This window comes from Apodemus sylvaticus, chromosome 2 (genome assembly GCF_947179515.1).
Source record: "Apodemus sylvaticus chromosome 2, mApoSyl1.1, whole genome shotgun sequence".
Classification (NCBI taxonomy): domain Eukaryota; kingdom Metazoa; phylum Chordata; class Mammalia; order Rodentia; family Muridae; genus Apodemus; species Apodemus sylvaticus.
This window is the reverse complement of record NC_067473.1, coordinates 171724486-171745522: the sequence shown is the minus strand read 5'-3', so window position 1 is coordinate 171745522 and position 21037 is coordinate 171724486. Positions and strand designations below refer to the sequence as shown.

The following is a 21037-nucleotide window of genomic DNA, read 5'->3' as shown; positions in this document are numbered from 1 at the left end:
TTTCCTGGGCCTGCTGAGTGCTGGGAGACACTCTGACACTCCAGGGTCAGGAAGGTACTATGTGAGGAGGATAAAGATCAGAGGGGTCCCTGTGAGGTTTTAGGGCTCATTTCGGTTTCCCCTGTGGCGACGAAGCAGATTCCAAACTGCATCCAAATACAATACTGCCCCCAGCAAGGAAGAAATGAAACCCTCTAAATCTTCAAGCCTTTGCTACACCCTTCCTGCTGCTTTTCAGCTGATAGGCGCCTTTTGTTCCAGTCCCAGGAATGTGTACTCAGTAGAGAAAGTGTGGTTTTTGTGGTATCTGGGAAAGAACATTGAAAGAAAGGAGGGGAGAAGACACCACCTTTATAAAGCCACCCCTTTACCTCTGAGTATCCCCAACAAAGCACCAAGAGAGAGAGGCAGAAAACAACCCCAGTAAGCTATTAAATGTGGAGGAAGAGTATAAAATGGCTTTGTCAAGTTGGCTTAAGTGACTTATTTGGGGAGAAACTTACAATTTTTTTCTTTTATCATCTCTTAGGTGGACCTGCGCATATCCTGACTTAGGCGACATCTCAGAGCTATAATAGTGTGAGGCCATAAAGGGAGAGGACGTCACCTGCTTTCAGGTGGTCATGTGAGCATCTGAAAGCCTCTGAAAAGACCGTGGACATAGCCCAGTTTTTCTAGACAGCCGGGAAAGTATCCATAACAATGGGGGGGGGACCGCTAAAAATATTCTGAACAAGTGTCTCTTCATAAACAAGTATTCCATGTAAACTAGTTTGTGATGTTACATAAATTTTATGTAAGAATAAAGACAAACTTCAAAATGAGTTAGCGTTAGGAGATTTTTCTAGCTCCGCATGGTTGATTGCAAGAAACGATACTTTCAGACAGGGTCAGCCTTATGTAAAATTCTGAAGGGGGCAATTGCATCTCAGTTCTCCAGTTCTCTGCCCTTTCCTCAAGGACAGCACCTGGCATCAGGGAATAGGAGGTCTGGATTAGGCAGCTCTGTTTTAAATCCCAAATCCTGTTCCTCCCTGGCTGATGATCTGGGTAGGTTACTTTGTCTTTATTTCAGTACATGTAAAAATACATGTGAACTCAGGACGGTGGTGAAAATAAGTCTCTGCTGCTAGGCGCTGTTCTTACCTGGCACTCTGAGACGTTCTTTCTTTGGTCCTGTCCAGTAGCCCATTTCCCTCCTTAGAGCCCAAGGAGTCCCCTTGATCTACATAGGCCCATTTCTTTTCTCCACTGATGTCCATTAAAATGAACTTCCAGGAAAGGATCTAAAAATGATTAATGTCCTAATGCAATGACTACCAACTGCCTAATAAGCTATCTCCTTGGCCCTTGCTGCAGTGTGTCTCTCTCTCTGTGTGTGTGTGTGTGTGTGTGTGTGTACACTGCATGTAAGTTTGTGATGTGTGCCTGATGTTACTGTGGAGGTAGAGGACAACTTCAGGTCCTGCACCTCAGGTTCTATCTACCTTGTTTTTTGAGACAGTGTTTTCTTACTGCTTTGGATTTAGAGTAGGCTAATCTGGCCAGCCTCTGAAGTCCCAGGACCCAGCTGTCTACTTTCCCAGAGCTGAGAGGTGTGCACTACCCAGCCCAGTATTTTTTTCCATTTGTTTGTTTGGTTTATATTTGGGGTCTGGTGATAGAACGGTGGTCCTTGGGCTTATAAAGCAAGCACTTCACTGAGTGAGTCATCTGCTAGCCCCTATCCCTTAAATAAAATCATGTTCAACAATGAACTTCTTATGGTAGAAACTAGGCACCAAAGAAGAGCTGGGAATGTTTAGAAGACAGCATGTTTCTATAGAAACTTTTAAGGTGGACAGACAAGCAAATTCTTTGGATAGTAGGGTCACCATAGAATGTTAAAAAAAAAAGAGTAGGTGGGGGGAACACAGCTTCTTGGAATTATCACTGGCTGATGCTAAGAGACCTCTCTCTTCCCTATTGATTGTTAAACTCTCTTTTTATATGAACAGTGTATTTCATAGCTTTTAGTTGGATCCTAAATGTGACTGATAATACAGACATCACAGCAGTACAGGGGAGATGAGATTGGCTATGATGTGTTTATAAAAATATAGAGATAAAAAGCATATTCTATGGATGTGTGGTCAGGTATGGGGGAAGGGAATGGTCTCAGCTGGCCCATGCCAAGGCATCCCTTCCCACTGAAGGACCAGCTACACAATGGTATAATAGAGAATAGAGTTTATTCAGGGCATGGGGAGGGGAGTTAAGAGGGTAGTAGAGGCAGAGAAAGGCAGAGAGAATGAGAGTGAAGAAATAGAGGCCAGCCATGAACACGTGGAGAGCTGGGGACAGAAATGGGGAAGGGAAGGGGGAAGGGAAGAGCCCAAGAGGGCAAGAGAGAAACAGGAGAACAGGAGAAGAAGGAGGGGGCAAGAAGCCCCTTTGACAGTGGGTCAGGCCTCCCTGGATGTTGCCAGGTGACTGTGGGGTGGAGGGTGGAGTTTAGACAGAATGCTAACAGACTGTCTTTCAGAAACAGTTTCCAGGAAATGATCAGAGCTGGGAAAAGCCACAGAAGAGAACCAGGAAGATCCACGTTCGCTCTGCCATTGCTGTGGAAGCACCGTTTCAATACACACTTTCTGAAAACGCATGCTTGGACTGGCAAAGGCTGCGGGGAAGGGCTCAGTGTCCCTGGCAGTGTCTTGCAGAGCTGGGACGTCCATCAGCCATGCCCCAGTGACATGCTTGCACCGCGCAAGGTCAGTAGCCCGGAGGACCTGCAGTGTCTACCCAAATCCCAAATTCTATTGTAAGTCAATAAAAGCAGCAGCAGCAAAGGAAAAAAAAAAACCTAACTTCAAATCTTCTGGAAATTGTAGGCTGTTTTAGACAAAAAAGAAAATCTGACATGGTGTTTTCTCACAAATTGTGATAGAGCGGATATTCTGAGCTAGAATCTCAAGACACCACAGGTCCTTTTTAAAATTGTGGTCGGTTCACTTAAACCTGTGGCTCTCAACCTGTAGGTCACGATCCCTTTAAGACCATCAGAAATATCACATATTGATGTTACGATTCATAACAATAGCAGCATTGCAGTTATGAAGTAGCAACAAAAATAATTTTGTGGTTTGGGGTCAACAACACGAGGGGCTGTATTAAAGGGCTGCGGCATTCGGAAGGTTGAGAACCACTGCCTTGAACTTTTCCATGCTTTACTGTCTGTTGCTATTGTTTTAAGAGGGTATCATGTAGCCCAGGCTGGCCCAAACTTACTACGTAAGTAGAGTCTTGCTTTGAACTCCTGATCCTCCTGTCTCCCGCTCTTTAATGTCTGAAGTACATGGTGTGCCACCATACCTAGTGTTTTGTTCTCCCTGTTGACATGTAGAAAGCACGAGTCTTGACACACCAATGCTTTTCTAAGCTGCAGAGCCACTGACACCCATAGATCCTCGCACACGCACCCTCCATCTTTAGTGTACATAAGCCATCTGTGCCCATCCAGAAATGCTTCAAAATGACTGCCCGTCTTGTTCTTCTAGGATATGGCTTTTGAGTTGGCTCTACGATCTAAATTCATCCCCTGCAATCCACAACAGGAGGAGAAGGACTCCCTTGAAAGCTGTCCTCTGACCTCCACCTCGGTGCCTGTGCCCTACATGTGCCTGCAAACACATAGCCAACCAACAACAACACCTTAAAAATGTGATCTTCTTTCTGGACCCATAAGAACATAAACTCAATGAGTGAGTATGACAGTGTCAGCCTCTGCTGATTCACGCTGTCGATGCTGGAGTCCAGAAGGAATTAAGGGAGCAGAGGCGGGGCTGACTAGATACGCAGGACCTCCTGGTCAGCGCTTTAACTCTTCTATTCCGTCACTAACGTACAGCAAGAGCCCAAACTAGAGATTTTAGGTGGGTGGGGGAGGCTGGGAGGGAATGCAGTGTGAGGCACAGCAGAATGGATGGCTGCAGGTAACAGCTCTGCCCAGCGCAGGGGGAGGGGCCAGAACAAACCAAACTAAGGCAGAGTGGGCTCCACTGAGCCATGTGTGTACCTAAGGCTTCTGGGTCTTATTAAAAAAAATTAAAATCACCCACGAAGACGACATTGACAGCTGAAGTTGGTTACAGAGGAGCACCTTAGGTTAGACAGTACCCACGTGCTGGGGATAAGTCATCACGTTAGATTACTCCCAGCATTCCCTTCTCATCAGAGACACGAGCGAGGCTCAGGTGGAACATTCTGGAGCCAGACTTGCTTCTTACTAATCTTCCCCCTCTCAAATCCTCCTCAGTTTCTCCCACATTCACTTTTCCCTCCCCAAGCCCCTTCCTGTGCATCTCACCTCCAGCCACTGGTGAATTCTCAGACCTCCCGTTTCTCCGCCCTGGCCTCCCGTGTTCCCCCCCTCCCCCCTTCCCTTCCCCCACCCCCCACCTCCCGGGGCAGCAGGCTTTTCTCTAGTCTGCATCTTCCTTTCTTTTTGCGGTTCTCTGATGGTCTGCCCCTGTCTTTCTTGCTGCATCTCAGCTTTGCTTTCTATACTATTTGGTCAGAATTTCTTTCTTCTTACTGTATCCCAGGAGGAAATGGGCAGTGCACAGGGCAATGTGGTGATGGCTCAAATCAGGGGCAAAGAAATGCACATCAAAACCAGAGTCCCTAATCTGGCAACCAGTTTCTAGGGTCCAGTCTCATCTGTCATCCAGCTATGAGTCGGAAATGAATTGGCCACTACTCATGTTACCAAATGTTTGAAAATATTTACTTTTATTGCCATCCTACCCCTCCCCCCTGCCTGTGAAAACTAAAGGGATGCCTTGCAGGCGTTTATTTTTGAGGAAACTTTGTATCTACTGACTTGTGGGTGGGTGTGTTGCAGATGCTGACCCGGAAAGGGACTAGAGGGGAGAAATACATCCTCCTGTTGCTTTAGAAGAAGGTGTCAAATACGATATGAAGAAAATACGTCAAATAACTGGCTTCTTACATTCAAGAATTAACCCCCCCCCCCAATTTCTTGGGGGTGGGAATTGGGGGGGGGAAACAAACCAACAACAGGATTTGATACCACCCTTCTATATATAGCTGTAATTATGTCATGTCACACACACACACACACACACACACACACACACACATGTCACAGGGTGGCATGTATTCCAGGCTGGACTCAGATTTGCCACAAAGCCAAGGATGACCTTTAACTTGTAATTCTCTGGCTTCGACATCTTCACTGTTGGGATTACCGACCACCGTACCCAGATAATGTGGCACTGGGCGCGGAGCCCAGGACTACCAGTATACTAGGTGAGCTCTCTGCCAGCTAAGTTCCCAGCCAAACCCATATAATTTTCTCCCCAAAAGGAAAAAGAATATTTCAGTCCAATCGAATATCCACACAGGCAGATCTAGACAGGTGCAGGTTTCAGTGAGGTGGCTAATTTACATAGACCCATTTCGGCGAAGCTTCCTGGCTTTAAATACTGTCTGTTTCTGGCCCTCAGCGTTATTTGATTACTCTTTACATATTATTTTATTATGATTGTCCTTTTCCTCCTTCATCTTTTGAATGGATCAGAAATAAAAATAAAAAGCTCTCCATTTTGAGTTTCCAGGGCACGGTTGTCAGCCTCACTGCCTGGAGATCACCTGCTTGCTGCCTGATGAGACTTGTCATGGAATGGTCCCCGCCCAGAGCCTCTGTTTCCAACCTGGAAGCAAGACCACAGAACTAGTCACTGAAGGCTTGGGCTCAGCTTCCAGGAACTTGACCCACGTCTCTCTACCACCGTATATCTGTGTATTAATAGTGTTGCAAAACATTATTTAAAATTCACTACCTCTCTAAGTGCATTTATTCTCTTTGAAATTCTTTAAGATTGAAAACTCAGCAGTTGAGGGCCCGAAGACCTCAGGACATGGCAGAAAGAAGAGAATCTTCCAAGTTGTCCTATGAGGTCCACATCCACGAAAGCTGTGATCTGTGCTTAAACATGAACACACACATACGCAAATGCGCCTGGTAAATAAATTAAATAAATACAATTACACAAATTAGGCAGATGCCAGTTTCTACAATTTGTATCACAAGCTTCTATAGAGCTGTAAAGAACAATACAGTTACCTTACAGCAAGTCAGTATCGTCTGAACACACTCTTTTCTGTGTGTGACTTTATAGCCTAAATATATCTGGCAGTTGGAAATTTGGGAGCCTCTGACTATATCTCCATATTGAAAACCTACTGTGGATTCTAGAAGCTCCAGACATTCCCCACAATGTGTTTGATTAACTTTGTGTTGGGGATAAGGTGGTCATTAGCTGAGACCTCTAAATCCAGCGCTCTCCCTTAGCAAATGAGTGCATGACAGGAGCTGTGAGGCTTATTTCCTATGAACTTGGAAATTTGTCAGGGCCGAGCCCAGGGCAATGCTAGGCTAGCACACTGCTAACAGTGTCAGAATTCCCTGAAGACAAGAGCTACTACCTGTTTAATAGCTCACTGTATGTCATCTATGCATTTAGCATGAGCCCAGGGCTTTGTGCAATGCTACGCTAGCACGCCAGAATAGGGAGAGGGTTCTCTGAAGACAAGAGCTATTTCTTTAATAACTCACTGTATGACATCTATGCGTTTAGCAAATTTGTCGACATCTGCATACATTACTGCATGTTACATACATGTTACTGCATGCTATCCGTATGTTTAGCAAGGCTTAAATTCTATTTCAGATTTGCTTTATGAATGTATGAGTGTTTTGCTTGCATGTATGTGTGTAGACCATGCATGCACATGCCTGGTACTGGTAGAGGCCACGAGGGTGATGGATCCCCTAGAGCTAGAGTAATAGATGACTGTGAGCCACCGTGGACTGTGGGAACACACCCTGGGACCTTGTAACAAATACATGCTCTTAACAGAGGACCAGTCTCCCGTAGCACACTCCCTCTCCTTCGTGTTTTACTGTTGGGGAAGAAACAGGTGAGAGGAAGCACAAACTCAACCTTGAGCTACACCCCAAATGCCTGAGACGTGGTCTTGCTATATAGCTCTGGCTGACTTGGACTTGCTTGATAAACCAGGTTGGCCCCATACTTGAGGCAAACTTCCTGCCTCTGTTTTTTGAGTGGAAAATTACTATTTTTTTTTTTAATGTGAGAGTTTATAGTGCTATAAATGATTCCTATGCTAGAGACAAAATAGTGCAGAACAGCTCTGGTCCTTGCTGCCTGTAACTAGTGATTAGTTCTCACTCAACCACCCTTGGTCAGCTTGCAAGTGTTCTCCACATGGTTAGAACCTTATTACTCCCGTCCTTCAGGCTCCCTCGCAATCCCCCTTACCCCAAGTGTGGACAACTGAACCCATTACTAGATCCTGGATTCCACATCAATGCCTCCTGGTTGTTTCTTATACGGTTCACTTACTTGGTTGAAATGATTACCCCTCACCCTGACAGACTGAATAAATACACAGTTGTTCTTCTGGAGGGGGGGGGGGGCTACAGTGACTTGAAATTGTCTGAGAAGACTGAAATCCCCAAACGAATGCGACAGTGTTAAGTGGACGAAGCATGTAGGTGACCTATCTAATGCTCGGAACTACAAGGTGGAAATCACAGTCCCTTTCCACAAAGAGCTCCAGTGTTTTTGAGACATGGGGCTGAGCAGATAGCTCAGCTGCGGCTGCCTGCTGCTCATGATAAAGGCCCACACATACGTAGTGTGTCTCTCTCCCTCTACTCTTAATCTTTGCCACCTGCATGTCTACAATGTGCCACTCTGATTTTCCACAGGCAGTTCAGGAAATGATGACCAGCCTGGTATTTGTTAGTAACAGAACAAGTCTTCTGGCCTCAGGGTCTTTAGAACATCTCTCTCTCTCTGTCTCTCTTTGTGTCTCTCTCTGTGTCTCTGTCTCTGTCTCTCATATATGCATGCCCAATTCTTCTCTGAGACATAAGCCTGTGTACTCTTTACCGGATTTGCCAATATGTTTGCTTATTTAGCTACCTAGTTAGGATATGGCTTTGAACTTCTGATCTATCTACATCTGTATCCTAAGTGCTAGAATCATAAGCATGGCCCACCACACCTGGTTTATACAGTGCTTGGGACAGAGAAATGACACACACAGGGCTTCCGGTATGCAAGGCAAGCAGTCTACCAACTGAACTGGTGTGCTAAACCTAAGCCTCCCCTTAAGTATATGCCACAGGTGAGGTTACCACCTCTTGCTTCCAAAGTCCCGAATACTGACTGACCCATGAGTACTCGGCACCATGGCTAACAAAGAAAACACCACATATCTGCGCCTCTCCTGCACAGGTATCAAGGTCCCCCTAAACCACAGCAGAATTATCACTCTGCAAACCCACAGGAATCAGAGTGGGAGAGCCAGTCATGGCAGCCCAGAAATGTACACAAAACAGAAGAATAGGAAGAAGACAGATAAATGGCGCTTGACCTAACAGTGGGAAGCTGAATCTTATCTCTCTATCCAGGGGAGACACTGTGAATCATGCTGGTTTTCTGGATATACACAGGGGGCTGGATGGAGCCGTGGGGATGCGGGGTGTTTCCATAAGAAATGGGAGGGGAACGGGTGAGACCATCCACAAAAGAATCTGTGACATGCCTGTGTCCCACTGTCAGCCCAGCAATGGGGCAGTCTACTCACAACTATAAAGTCTAGATTGCTGGAATCAGGATGATTCACAAAGCAGGAGGTTTAAAGAGAAACAGGTAAGGAAATCTGGGACGTGGGAAATTTACATTTCTATCTACAGGATGAAGGATAGGAGCTCCAGTCCCTTCCCGCAGTGGCTGCTACCAAGCAGAGAGCACATTCATCTACTCTCAAGGAAAGACCCTGGTCCACCTTCTTCCCTGAGATAGTTAGGACCCTCCCGTACCAAGCACACCTCGGCACAGAGAGAGATCATTCCAAACAGAGACATGCACAAGAGTTACCATGAAGTTTACTACATGTCTTATCAAATCTGAAAAGTGATAAATAAGGAAGTTAGTGCAGGGTGGGTGAGACTGAGAGTGAAGGAAGATGGCATTTTAGAAAGAGCTACCTCGGAAGTCCCCAAAGTGATAGTTTGTTTAACCAGAGTGTGGGTTCAGTGAAGGATGATGGCATGGGCTTCTCTGGCAGGACAACTTTATATACAGGAAAGCAAGTGCAAAGGCCCTGTGGTAGGAACACATCTAGCTTGTTCAATAATAAAATAGCCAGCATGTTCAAACCAGTATGGCTGAAAACACAGGAGCAGAACAGAATGTGCTTGAGATGGGAACAGAGGGTTATAGAAATTACAGAACCCAGATTTCATAGGGCTTATGGTTCATACTGAGAGGACAGGATGGAAGCCAGTTAGAAGTTTGGAAACAGGAGAATAATGTAACTTGATTTACATTTTATAGTAGATGTCTCTAGTTGGGTAGGAAATACACTAGTGTTCATTCTTTGGCTAATATCACAAAGACAGGGGTCATATCTGGCTTGTCCACTGACATTTCAGAGCACGCAGTAGTCATTCAATAAATACATGTCAAAAGAATTTTATAATATAGGCTGGGGTGATGGCTTGGTGGATAGAGTATTTAGTATGCATGCATGAAAACCTGAGTTCAGATTCTCAGCACCCACATACAAACTGGGCAGGCATGATTGCCTCCTGTTCCAACCCTTGGTAGGTAGAGATGGAGATCCCTGGGCAAGTTATTAGGCAGAATTGGTGAATTCTGGACTCAATAAGAAATGCTGTCTCTATAAATACCATAAGCAACCATTGAGAAAGATGTTCAACATCAATTTGGGGCTGTTACATGCACATGCAAATACATGTGCCAATACACATGTGAACATGCATACACATGTATATAAACCATTCATACACACATATGTAGAAACAGAATCTAATCAATAGCAAAAATAGATCTAGACAGCAGTTTTGCAGTGGCTCAACCTGGAGGTCATGACTCTTTGGGGGTCTCACCTAAAACCATTAGGAAGCACAGATATTTATATTATAATTCATACCAGTAGTAGCACTAGAATTATGAAGTAGCAACAAAAATAATTTTATGGTCAGCAGGGGGTTGGGATGGGGGTTGGGGGTAGGGGAGTGGTGTAACAACATGTGGAACTAACTGTATTAAAGGGTCGCAGCATTAGGAAAATTGAGAACCATTAGTTTAGAGCATCTAAAAGCCTGGTCCTTCTGCGACACTAACCAGACTTCCATAGCACATAGCAGGGTCCTGAGATTACTTTAATACAACTTGACAAGGACCATGAGATAATGGTGGTAGTGACGACAGCACCTTGGCTTGGTCTATAAACACCATGGCTTCACTACAGTTTCTTTTAGAGTAAGCTTGCGTAGGAAACAGCTATTATCATGTAGATGAATGGAGTCTTTATGAGGACAGTCTTCTGTGTCTACAACATATTTCAGTCAATCTTTTTCTATAAAGTAAAATCAGATCTAAGACCAAAAGTAATTATGCTGCAAACCATTTAAACAGGCCCCTATTCTTCTTCTGAGCTCTCCAAATTAAATCACTGTTTTGTACATCCCACGTAAAGCCTGAGACAAGTCTCTCTCTCTTTTTTAAACAGAAATTATTCCTCAGCCTTTGCATGCATGTACAGTCACAGCCGCCTGCCATTTTGAGGGTCAATACTCAATTCACAACAACAGCTTATTCTTTAAATAAGATATAAAATGCAGAGGTTTTTTTTTTTTTTTACATGTTCTAGAAGGAACTAATGTCCAATAACCAGCTTTTTTTTTTTGACTCTTAGGACTCATTCACTCAGCAAACATGGTAGCAAGCTTATATGCCAAAACATTATAAGATACCATGGATATGGACAAAGATGAATAATGGTCTTTGTCTTTGAGAAGTCTAACAGGCTGGTTCCTTATCAGCCGACGTGTTTTCTTCCCGGTTCACTGTAATTTCCTTCATGTCTCCTTGGTCTGCAGTGCCGATCAGACATGACCACCCCCCACCTAATGCATGCTCATGCTTTATTCTGAGGCCAAAAATCTTCATTTCCTATAACCAGGGAAGAAACCATACCAAGGTAGAAGTTCGGATAGATGTGGCTGGTAGCAATTTCCATTAACATTAAGTGCATTTTAGAAAGGAAGTGTACGCTCACCCCTGAACCAGGAAGGAAAAAAAATAGCTACACTTGTAGAGAAATGACTTAAAACAAATGAAACAATAAAGTACATCATTCGAGAAACGGCCTATATGGAATCAGACAGAGGGCAAGGGGTCGATTATTTTTATTATACATTACGAGCAGGGCAAGCAGTAACGGGCTTACAGGTCACTAGGGAGAAACCAGGCTAATTAGGGAACCAGACTTACATACTACAGCAAGGCAGCAGGAGCTGCTGAAGGTAACTATAGCATTCCCAATATTGAACTAGTCAGAGCTGAACTTGACCCTATGGGATGATTTAGGGATAAATATCTCTGTCCAAGAGCTGGCAAAGAACAGAATAATCAACTACAAGTCCTGGCTAGGTTGCAGGATCACGAAGCCTACTGAGAATTCTGTGCTAGGGTGTCGTACAGAACCTACCCCAGACGATTCACACATTGGTATTATGTGAACCACGCTGTTGACATCATTGGCTGTATCTGTAAATGGCAAGGATTAATTAGAATTCCCTGCACATATCCTCGAAACAGGTGGGACTCACAGATGCATGCGAGTGAAGAATATGAAGAAGGCTTGGAAGTGATGTGGGAAGACTCAGACCTAGGCTTCTTTAGAAGGTTTGCAGAGCCCTCAGACAGCATGTCCCTGTAGATACTCAGAAGTACGTTTAACCATGAGCGCCAACTCTCTAAAGGAACTGGCTGATTCCAAGTGGAGCTTTCGGCTTCCAGAAAATTCTAGCCAGGGAGACCTGAGCGGCCTCTCTCTGCACACTTGCCCTTTCTTGTTCCTTCGGATTAAGGAAACCGAAAGACCATGCCACCCTTTCAGCAGCTGCGGCTGGGGGGTTTTAAGCAGTTCCCCTTATCAGCAGCGGGCAGTAACCTACTCAACAGGAAGTTTCCCCAGAGTTTCCACCACAGGAAATTTCCTGGGAGGAAGTCCATGATGTGGAGTCCACCAGCCCCCACAGACGCTTGTAAGCTGGCGGAGGTAAGTGGGCAGAGGAGGGGTGGGGCGGGGTGGGGGAAGGCGCCAAGGGTTTGGAGGGGGAGATGCAGGGAACAATGGAGCATTTTGCTTCCTTTGGCCTTGGAGTCCTCAGAGACTTGCTTATTCACTGGCACGTGTCGACTTTCATCTCTGGGCCAGCGGCTTCTCCCCAGAACAGGCTGAGGGCGGAGAGGAGGGGCCCACCTGGTGTTGACCTCAGTCTTCTCCTTCTGGCCTGGCTCTTCTTCCATACATCGGACAGAATTTTTAAGATTAAATGAGATAGGTCACCACACTACTCCATACTGGTAAACAGTAAGGTGTCCCATAAGACAAGCTTCCACTGACTAAATCATTACCTTCTTATTCAAGCAAAGGCTAGCATGGTGGGATGTCATCTCCATGGTGGCCAGGCATGCCCCAAGGGGGAACCACCCTATGTCCAAGTGTCCAAAGAAAACCCACATTGAGCAGTGCGCAGTTGAACGTTGACCCACTACGAAGCTAAGGAAGCGGAAGGTTTCGGTGACCTCATCAAGATTACATTTTAAAAGATTGGGGCCAGGTGTGCACCTATGGTGCCAGCCCTCAAGAGTCTGAGGAGCTATTAACCCTAGGCATCCCAGGCCCAACCTGAGTAACACGGAGAGACCTTGTTTCAAAGAATACAATCAAAAAACCCCAAAGCCAAGAATTCATTTCTCCAACTAAAGGAAATGTTTTTAAGATGTAAAACACAAGCCTAATTCCTGTAAGCTACAGCTGGAGAGTTGCCTCTTGGACTAAATCAGGCAGGTTTTTGTTTTAAATTTAAAAATTGTCTTTTTCTTCTAAAGGCCAAGGTCAGGGTTTAAAAAAAAAAAGTGAGATCTGAGGTCCAGTGTGTTCCTTTCCAAAGTCAGTTAATTTATGTTTCTCTGTGTGCATAGCTGACGTTCTGATGCTGGCAGCCTCCTCCAAACAACATAAAGCAAGATTGTGCGGAGCTGTGGTAAGGACAGTCCCCCCCCCCCCCACCAAGAGCTCACTGGGTGCTTCGGCTGAACTAAATAGTAATCTGGAAACTATTAATTTTAGCTGTTAAAAATATTTTTTCTAATATTTCTCCATGAATATTTTGCCCCCCCTCCATCTCCCTTTTTTTGTTTGCTTTCATTATGATAGAGTCTCATATAGCTCAGGCTAGTCTCAAATGTTCTATCTAGCTGGGACTGGCTTAAACACCTGATCTTTCTGCCTGCCCCAAGGGTTAGGACTGTAGGCACAGATCATGATGTCTGGAATTATGTGACAATGTGACAGACAAACCTGGAGAACCTTCTAAGTGAAATGAGCCAGGTTCAAAGAGAGGTGGATCACATGATCTCACACACAGGAGGATTCTAGAATCATGGCACCTGTAGAAGTGGAGCAGGAATGACTGAGGTGGCAGATACTGGCTAAAGGCTTCAGATGTCACTCACGCCTGCAGCCTGGGACTCAAGGTACTGAGAGGCAAGACGATTTGCATTCTAGGCCAACACGGGCTATACAACAAGAGTCCGGAGACAGGAGCAAAATGGCCAGTAAGATATCTCTTGTGCCAATATGATGACTTTAGTTAATTATAATCCATTGTATACATGAAAATCCCTTAGAATTTTAAATGTCCTCACCACACACAAACATGAGTTAACAGACTCATTAACTTTTGCAGCCATTCCACTAAATACACACAAGGTATAAATATCAACAATTTGTATTTGTCCATTAAAATATAATTAAAATTTAAAAGGCAAAACATTGAATGGCAGTTTCCAATAGGAATCTGGAGATTAGAGCTAGGGCAACGCCACTGCTTTTTTGTTTACAGAATCGTAACAAAGACAGGCTGGCATTCAAGGATCTGTGGCAGCAAAGAAGAGAACCAGAGAAAGAGAAGAGGAAAACTCAAGTTCTGAAGAAAACGGGAGGCGCGAGAATGGAAACTCAAAAATGCAGTCATGCAGTATGCCAGCCAGCTGAAAGGGAAGCGCGCGTGAGTATGCATGCATGCACACATGCACGCACTCACGCACACACACACACACACACACACCAAAGAACAAACAGCCTAGTCACTGTGGGCATCACAAGCACAGTAACATCACCAGGCTCTGTAAGTCCCATGTTAAAGACATCCTTGGCATCTTCCTTCTAAAATCAATGCAATTCAAGTTCGCAAAAATTTATCAATCCCATAGCACAAGGCAAACAAGCTCTGTCCTAAGGAGTTCCCGCCATCGGGTGTCGAAAATCACACACATTCCTGTAATGCAGACCTTCAGTGATGAGCCACAGGTACGGAACAGGGGATGTGTATCCCAGCAGAGAACAGTGCGGACGGGATGAGAGACGGGTGGTCTAGGGGACCCAAGACAGAAGCTCAGGCTGTTCAGACAGGGACCGGAACATGGTTTGGTTTATTTTCAGTCCCAACATGGCCAGCCCTCCTCCTAATGCCAGAAATCCTCAAGATCTCAGAAAGGTTCAAATATGGAACTCTTCAAAGACGGATCCACAGAAACAAGGTGGCAAGGATATAAAGAAAAGGCATTTGGGTGAGAACATTAGATGTGCCCAGCTCGGGGATTAAGATAGAAGGCACGAGTTAGGGGTCAAAAAACCTGCTTGTGAACAGCATTGTGCTTTAGTTGTCCTTGAGAATTCTCAACAGTTCCTCATGCTGCCTGGATGACATGAGGGTATGCCAGAGAGCCAAAGAGTTATCTTTTTCCTCTTCCACACCTCCCCTGTGATAGGGAATTAGAGAGAAGCACCATGAGCTCAAGCCCGAATATGGGCCACTCACAGACATAAGCTAGGTAAGAACTTCCAGTCAGGTGGGGTTCAAGGCTTCTTCCTTGTTCACTCAGGTTTGGGGGCAGGGAAAGGGAGGTAAACATGGCTGACACAACTGGAGCGTTGGTTTTCACAACCCTGATATGGTATCAGGAATGCTGTGGAAAGACTGGGCAGGCCACAAAGGAGACAGAGTGACTTATTACACAGGAGCCAGTTGGTTTGCTCTGAGCCCACACTGTGCCCATTCTCTCCTCAGGCTACGTGGAATAAAGGTCTGCGGGTAGCTGACTCTTCTTCTTCCTCTCCCTTCCCCCATTGCCTTTAGTTAATTGCAGCTGTGGTCAAGGGCGGCCAGCCAGAAGACCCATAATGCACTCCTCCACAGGAAGTTCCCAAGATCTCTTCCTGAACAGGAAATTTCCTGTGGTCCAACAGACATTCCTCTCAGCGTTTATCACTCTCTTACATTTGTTTTGGCAGATGCTGAGTCTTGGGTAAGAACAACAAGAAACGGTTGGAGGGAAAGCTACCTCAGGGGGAAAAAAGTTGCAGTTATTGTCAGGGGAAGAAACTGTGACAAAATTAACTCCTATCTCCAAGAAAAACAAATACTAGCAAAATGGACTCGAGAGATCTGACAAGTGTAAGAACATAAATGCCACAGCACTGGGAAAGCAACATTTGAATTTTGTGGTACAGAATGAAGGTATGCAGATTTATTTTCAGAGGCCCATTTCAAAACATTTAGAGATACTTGCATAAAGGCTGGATTTTTATAAATATGGCTTGAAATGATTGAGATTTTACATTCCCCCCCCCTTTTTTTTACACTTTACATATGATGCCAGGATATAATGTGTCTTTGGGAGTTAGTATTTCGATCTCTGCCTCTAGGTACCCGTACCCTTTCTTGAAGAGGCAAGAGCTGCCCAAGGGGCTTGAGTAGTTTACATTCTGGTAGCTTCTCTTTAATCTAGAATTATAGTAGATGGAACTGAGCAAAAAGAAAAATCAAAACAAAACACACTACCACTACCACCATCATCATCACCACCACCACCCCCACCACCACTACCACCACAAACAGCAACACCACCATCACCATCACCACTACCACCACCACCACCACCACAATCAAAACCACCAACACTACCAACACCATCAAAAACACCACCACCACCACCACCACCACCACCACCACCACCACCACTACCACTACTACCATCAAAACCACTACCACCACCACCACCACATCACACCAAGTGCACCTGGGCCTTTCCCCTATTCCTCCCCTCTGCTCCCGTTTACAACCCTTCCTTTAAAAGCTCCTTTCATGGCCGCCCTCTCACTTAAGGGCAACACTGAATTCTTTAGCTCAACACATCAGACCCTTTGGGCTTTTCTTTTAGCTTTACTTTCCTCAGCTCCATGTAGCAGCTTCCAGTGACGGTTTTGGTCAGGGTTCCAATGAACCGCATACCCTCGCTTCTCTTTGCTGTCCTCAACCTGGCTGTATTTCCTTCCACTTTCCCCAGTGACCTGCCTCCTTTTCCAGTTCTTTCCTAGGGGCCACAGACATAATAAATTCATACCCAAATACTTTACATTCTAGTTTATGGGTTACCAATCCCTCTTCCCCGAGGGACAAACAAAGGACTCTGAGTGCCAAATAGTAGCTAGTGGGGTAAAAAGACAGCCCTGGAAAGACAGCCTCAAAACTTTGTCCTTGTATGGTAATAAAACACAAGGGATTTTCTTTTCTTTCTATCATCAAATCCACAAGCAGATCACATAAAATGAGCTCGTATCCTGAGCATTCTTGTAATCCAGTAACAGCCTGTAAGGCTGACAGAAACGAAAGCTCCTTCTTCAATTCATGGTCATGTCTGAACTACAGCCATAGACAACTTGGTTGTCTGCCTCGGTGGCCCTACAACCTTCCCAACTGGGCTTAGTTAACCCACATCGCGAGTGTGAAGGCAGCCAGAGGTATATAGGGAAACTCTGTCTCAACCCCCCCCCCCCCCAAAGACAGTAGATAAAGCTCTATCATGAATTAATCCTTAGAGTTATTCAATTTATGAAAATGAAAGAAAATGCGCACACACCAAAACTGGCAATACACAGCCTTGGTGCATCTTTGATTGTTGTGTGTGAGCATTGGGTTCAGCAGTGAATGATATGGAAGACTGCTCCACATGAGATTACAGTTGCCTTCAGGGTCTGTAAATATGGTGATGGTGGTGGCAGCGGTGGTGGTGTGTGGATGGCTGTTTCTACCATTTGGTTCATACCTTACTTGGTTGGGAATTAGAAAGTTTTGGCCTCAGATCGTTAGTCAGTCATTTACTAGTTTGATGACACTAGATGAGTCATCTCAGCCCCACTGAGGCCAGACTGTTTCCCCACCTTCAAACTGTGAGCAGCTGACCCAGCTAGAAGCTGCTGTGAGGAGGGCTGGCAGAAAGGGTAGCGGTCGTAGGAACTTAACCCTGAGATAGGAATTCACGTATAGCAGATGGACATAAACGATAGCTGAGGAGCTGGCGGTCAGAGCCGCGACCCTTCTCCCCTTCATGGTATGTGTGTGAGGTAAAGCATTGTAACCAGTGGACTGCCTCCTGGTTTAGTTCACAATCCATCCCCCGCCTTCCCTGCAGGTGCCTGAACTGGAGGCCAGAGGGGCTGCCTGTCATCTCTGGACAACTGTATTTCATTCAAGGGGGAAAAATGTAAAGAATGTGGCAGGGCAGTGTGAGCATCTTCAGGAGAGGGGAATGAACTTGCTCTGGCCACAGGGATCAAAGGCAGGGTGTGATTTTTGCTCAGTTTCTGGAGGCTGAGGGAAGGGGTGAGTCAGAGGCCCTGTCCTTCTCAAGCAGCACTGACTCAGCCCCTACTCTGTGCCCCTTACCCTGTGCCTAACACAGCACTGTTGACGATCACATTCCCCTGTTTTGACTTAGACAGCACTGTGAAGTGGTGTTAACTCCACTGTACATTAGTATTACCTTTGTTTACTATGGGTTTTTCTCTTTGTTCTTGAGAAATAAGGGTGGGGCTGGCCCAGCAGATGTCTACCTGGGCTCCTTTGTCCTAATTTCCTAGGAGTGTGTCCTTTCTACCACACTTCATGACCAAGGCAAAGCAGCTGGAGCTCTTCTGCTAACTGAGCCTCAGTTGCAAGTTTGGGGATTGGTGACAAGCTGTTTCGCGCTGCGATCCCACCACTGGGGCACAGGCAGAAGCAAGCCCCTGAACTTTGAGATCTTCCCTAATGAATACAGGCTTAGAAGCAGTATTTTCAATGTATTCTGATGAACTGAATAACGGATCCTGCTTTATGTTTACAAATATGCTCAGAGGACCAGTTTGCTAAAAACAAAACAAAACAACAAAAACTCAGAAAAATTACATAGAAGTAGCTCAGTTCTACAAAAACCATAAAGCACTTTCGCACGCGCGCGCGCGCGCACACACACACACACACACACACACACACACAGAGCTCTCTTAGACTGCTGCTGGACACCACCCCTACACAACTGATGTGAACGACGTAGTATTCACACTATCTGCTAATGGAACGCACGGGCCTTGAAGGAATGCTGTTGTGGTCAGTTCAATGGTCACACAGCACATTAAGCTGTGTAAAATGATTTATTGAAGTTTTGTGGGTAGGCACAATGAAAGTCCATGACTCTCTTCTTCAAGCATTTACCACCAAACAGAAAAGAGAAAGCAAATAAACAGAATGCTAAGGGACTCTGCTGTCTACATGGAAAGGTAACTAGGTACTGTTTGTTTCTGGGAATTGCCACGGAAAATAACGACTTTCTTCTGCCATAATGTAGATTCCTGACAGTATCAATGCCCACACATATTAACAGATCTCTTTATTCTTGTGTAGCCACATGACTGGTCAGCAGTCTAGAGGGCAACATGAAGAAATTAAAGCACTCAAATCCAACAAAGCCTACAGGTATGAGGAAAGGTGCCCCAAGTGTTGGTGACCTCCCGGTGCCCAGGCTACCCCCCTCTCTCTCACTTCTGCGGCAAGCACCAAGAGTTATTTTTAAACCCCAGGCTCTAGACAGCTGAGCAGGGTCAGAATAAGATATCTGAGCGCAGAGGCAGCAGAGAGGCGCCAAGTGCCCGGACAGAGCTCAGGCTGGAAAACCTGCTTGTGCCCAAGCAGCTGGGGTGAGAGTGTGCTCTTGAGATCACAGAATGGCCAAAATAGCCCAGGTCTAAGGGTCAGGCAGGGGGCAGCTATATAGGAAGCATCTTCCCTGTCTTTGAGCTTACCCAGCACCCAGTGCCAAGGGCTATTTCTAGCACACTCTAAGAGCTACTTCTATCCTCACACCCACAGTAAGGTCCAGGATGGAGAGAGATAGAGAGAGGGAGAGGAGGTTGACGGATTGACTGTGCTTTACTGCCGCTCCCTGACTTCCGTGGGTTCCCAGCAAGCTTCTAAGAAAGCAGGATCCAGCCGGCGTCAGTGCTGTGACTATATTTATACCCACGCAGCTGCCCAGTTGCTGAGCGGTTCGCATTTACAAACAGCAGGAGAACAAGGCGGTTTCCAGAGGGGCCGTTTTTCTCATGACATTTATTTTAGATTTCTCTGGGATGATCTCAGCATCCACTTCTTTTTGAAGAAGGGGAAGGAAAGAAAGAAAGAAAAAGGAGGAGGCAGAGAGAAGCAGAGTGGGTGGATACATCTCCCCGCTGACCATATAACCCTGTGCTATTTTCTACTATACCACCCCACCCGTCTCTCTCTGTGGCCAGGCCTGGGGCATGGACATAGCACAGGACTACACAAGGTAACAGGGGAGAGACTTTGTCCTCATCCCTGGTCCTGCTTCATAGCATCCTCAGTGACAAAAGGGAGTAAACAAACGCAGGATAATCATGCCTACTCCAAAAGTCCCACTTCTACACACTCTACGATTCAAAATGCCCCCTAAATCTACAACTTCTTGTAACAGTTAATCACCACTGTCAATGTGACAGCATTTAAAATCACCTAGGAGACGCACCTCTGAGAGTCTCCGTGGGGTTACTTCTGACACAGCAGAACGGCCAACTCTAAATGTGGGCAGTCTCAGATCAGACTGAATAATAGAGAGATTGAGCTAAACCCCAGTGCTCATCTCTCGCTGGTTTCTGCCCGAGGACGCCAGGCAGCTGTCTCGGGTTCTTGCTGTGATACCCTCCTGCCATGATGGCCTGGATCCCCTCAACGTGGGAGCCAAATAACAATTTCCTTCTCTGAGCTTCTTTTTTTGGGGGTGGGAGGTATTTAACAAATGTAGAGCTGACATGAGGCCACAGACAGGCAATTCCGCAGCTGACCTCTGCTGACCTCAGGTGACCTCAGGTGACCGCCGAAGTGCAGATGCAGGGCACTACCATAAATTACAAAATGACGGTCAAGCGTGTGTATAGAACACGAGGTGGGTTTTGTGTTTCGACTTGTGTCCGTTCTCCATGATGTTTTATTGTATATATGCAAATATTAAAAAAAAAATCTGAGCTTTGCACAGTGGCCATATCATAGCCAATGAGGTTTATCTGAGGCGCCATTATTGCTAGCTGAAAAAAATCTAGGAAAACCCGCTCAAACTCTGAACCGCTTCTGCTTCCAAGCTTTTTGGATAAAGGATTTTCAAGAGACAGATACCATTTTGCTAAAGTCCTAGCTAAAGACAATGGCACTGTCCATGTGTAGGGTTGGGGTTAATCTCAGTTCTTGGGTCTCACCTCAAAGAGCCCCCTCATAAAGTTACTCCATGTCTAAGATTCCATCCCTGGTCCTCCTCAGCCTGGACCATGAAGTGTTCCAAGCCCAGACCCTACAGGGACCCAGCAGGTAGCCTCTACTGGGGACTCCAAGTTGGATAAATGAACAATTGAACAAGATAGACATCTGTGCCTCAGTGACCATGACTTACATCTGGAAATTATACCAGATCCTTCTCAATGGGCAGGTGTGGTGGTAAATGAATTACCA

At 45.6% G+C, this 21037-nt stretch overlaps 1 protein-coding gene and 1 non-coding gene across 2 annotated transcripts in view; one reads left to right on the top strand and one right to left on the bottom strand.

Annotated features, from left to right (window-relative positions):
- Positions 1–21037, bottom strand: part of Etv6 (ETS variant transcription factor 6) — a 237125-nt gene that overhangs the window by 71049 nt on the left and 145039 nt on the right. The gene's annotated exons all lie outside the window — the stretch shown is intronic.
- LOC127679639 (U4 spliceosomal RNA) lies at positions 20559–20694 on the top strand. Its single transcript, XR_007976886.1, has one exon. It is a non-coding gene; the product is annotated as a U4 spliceosomal RNA (small nuclear RNA).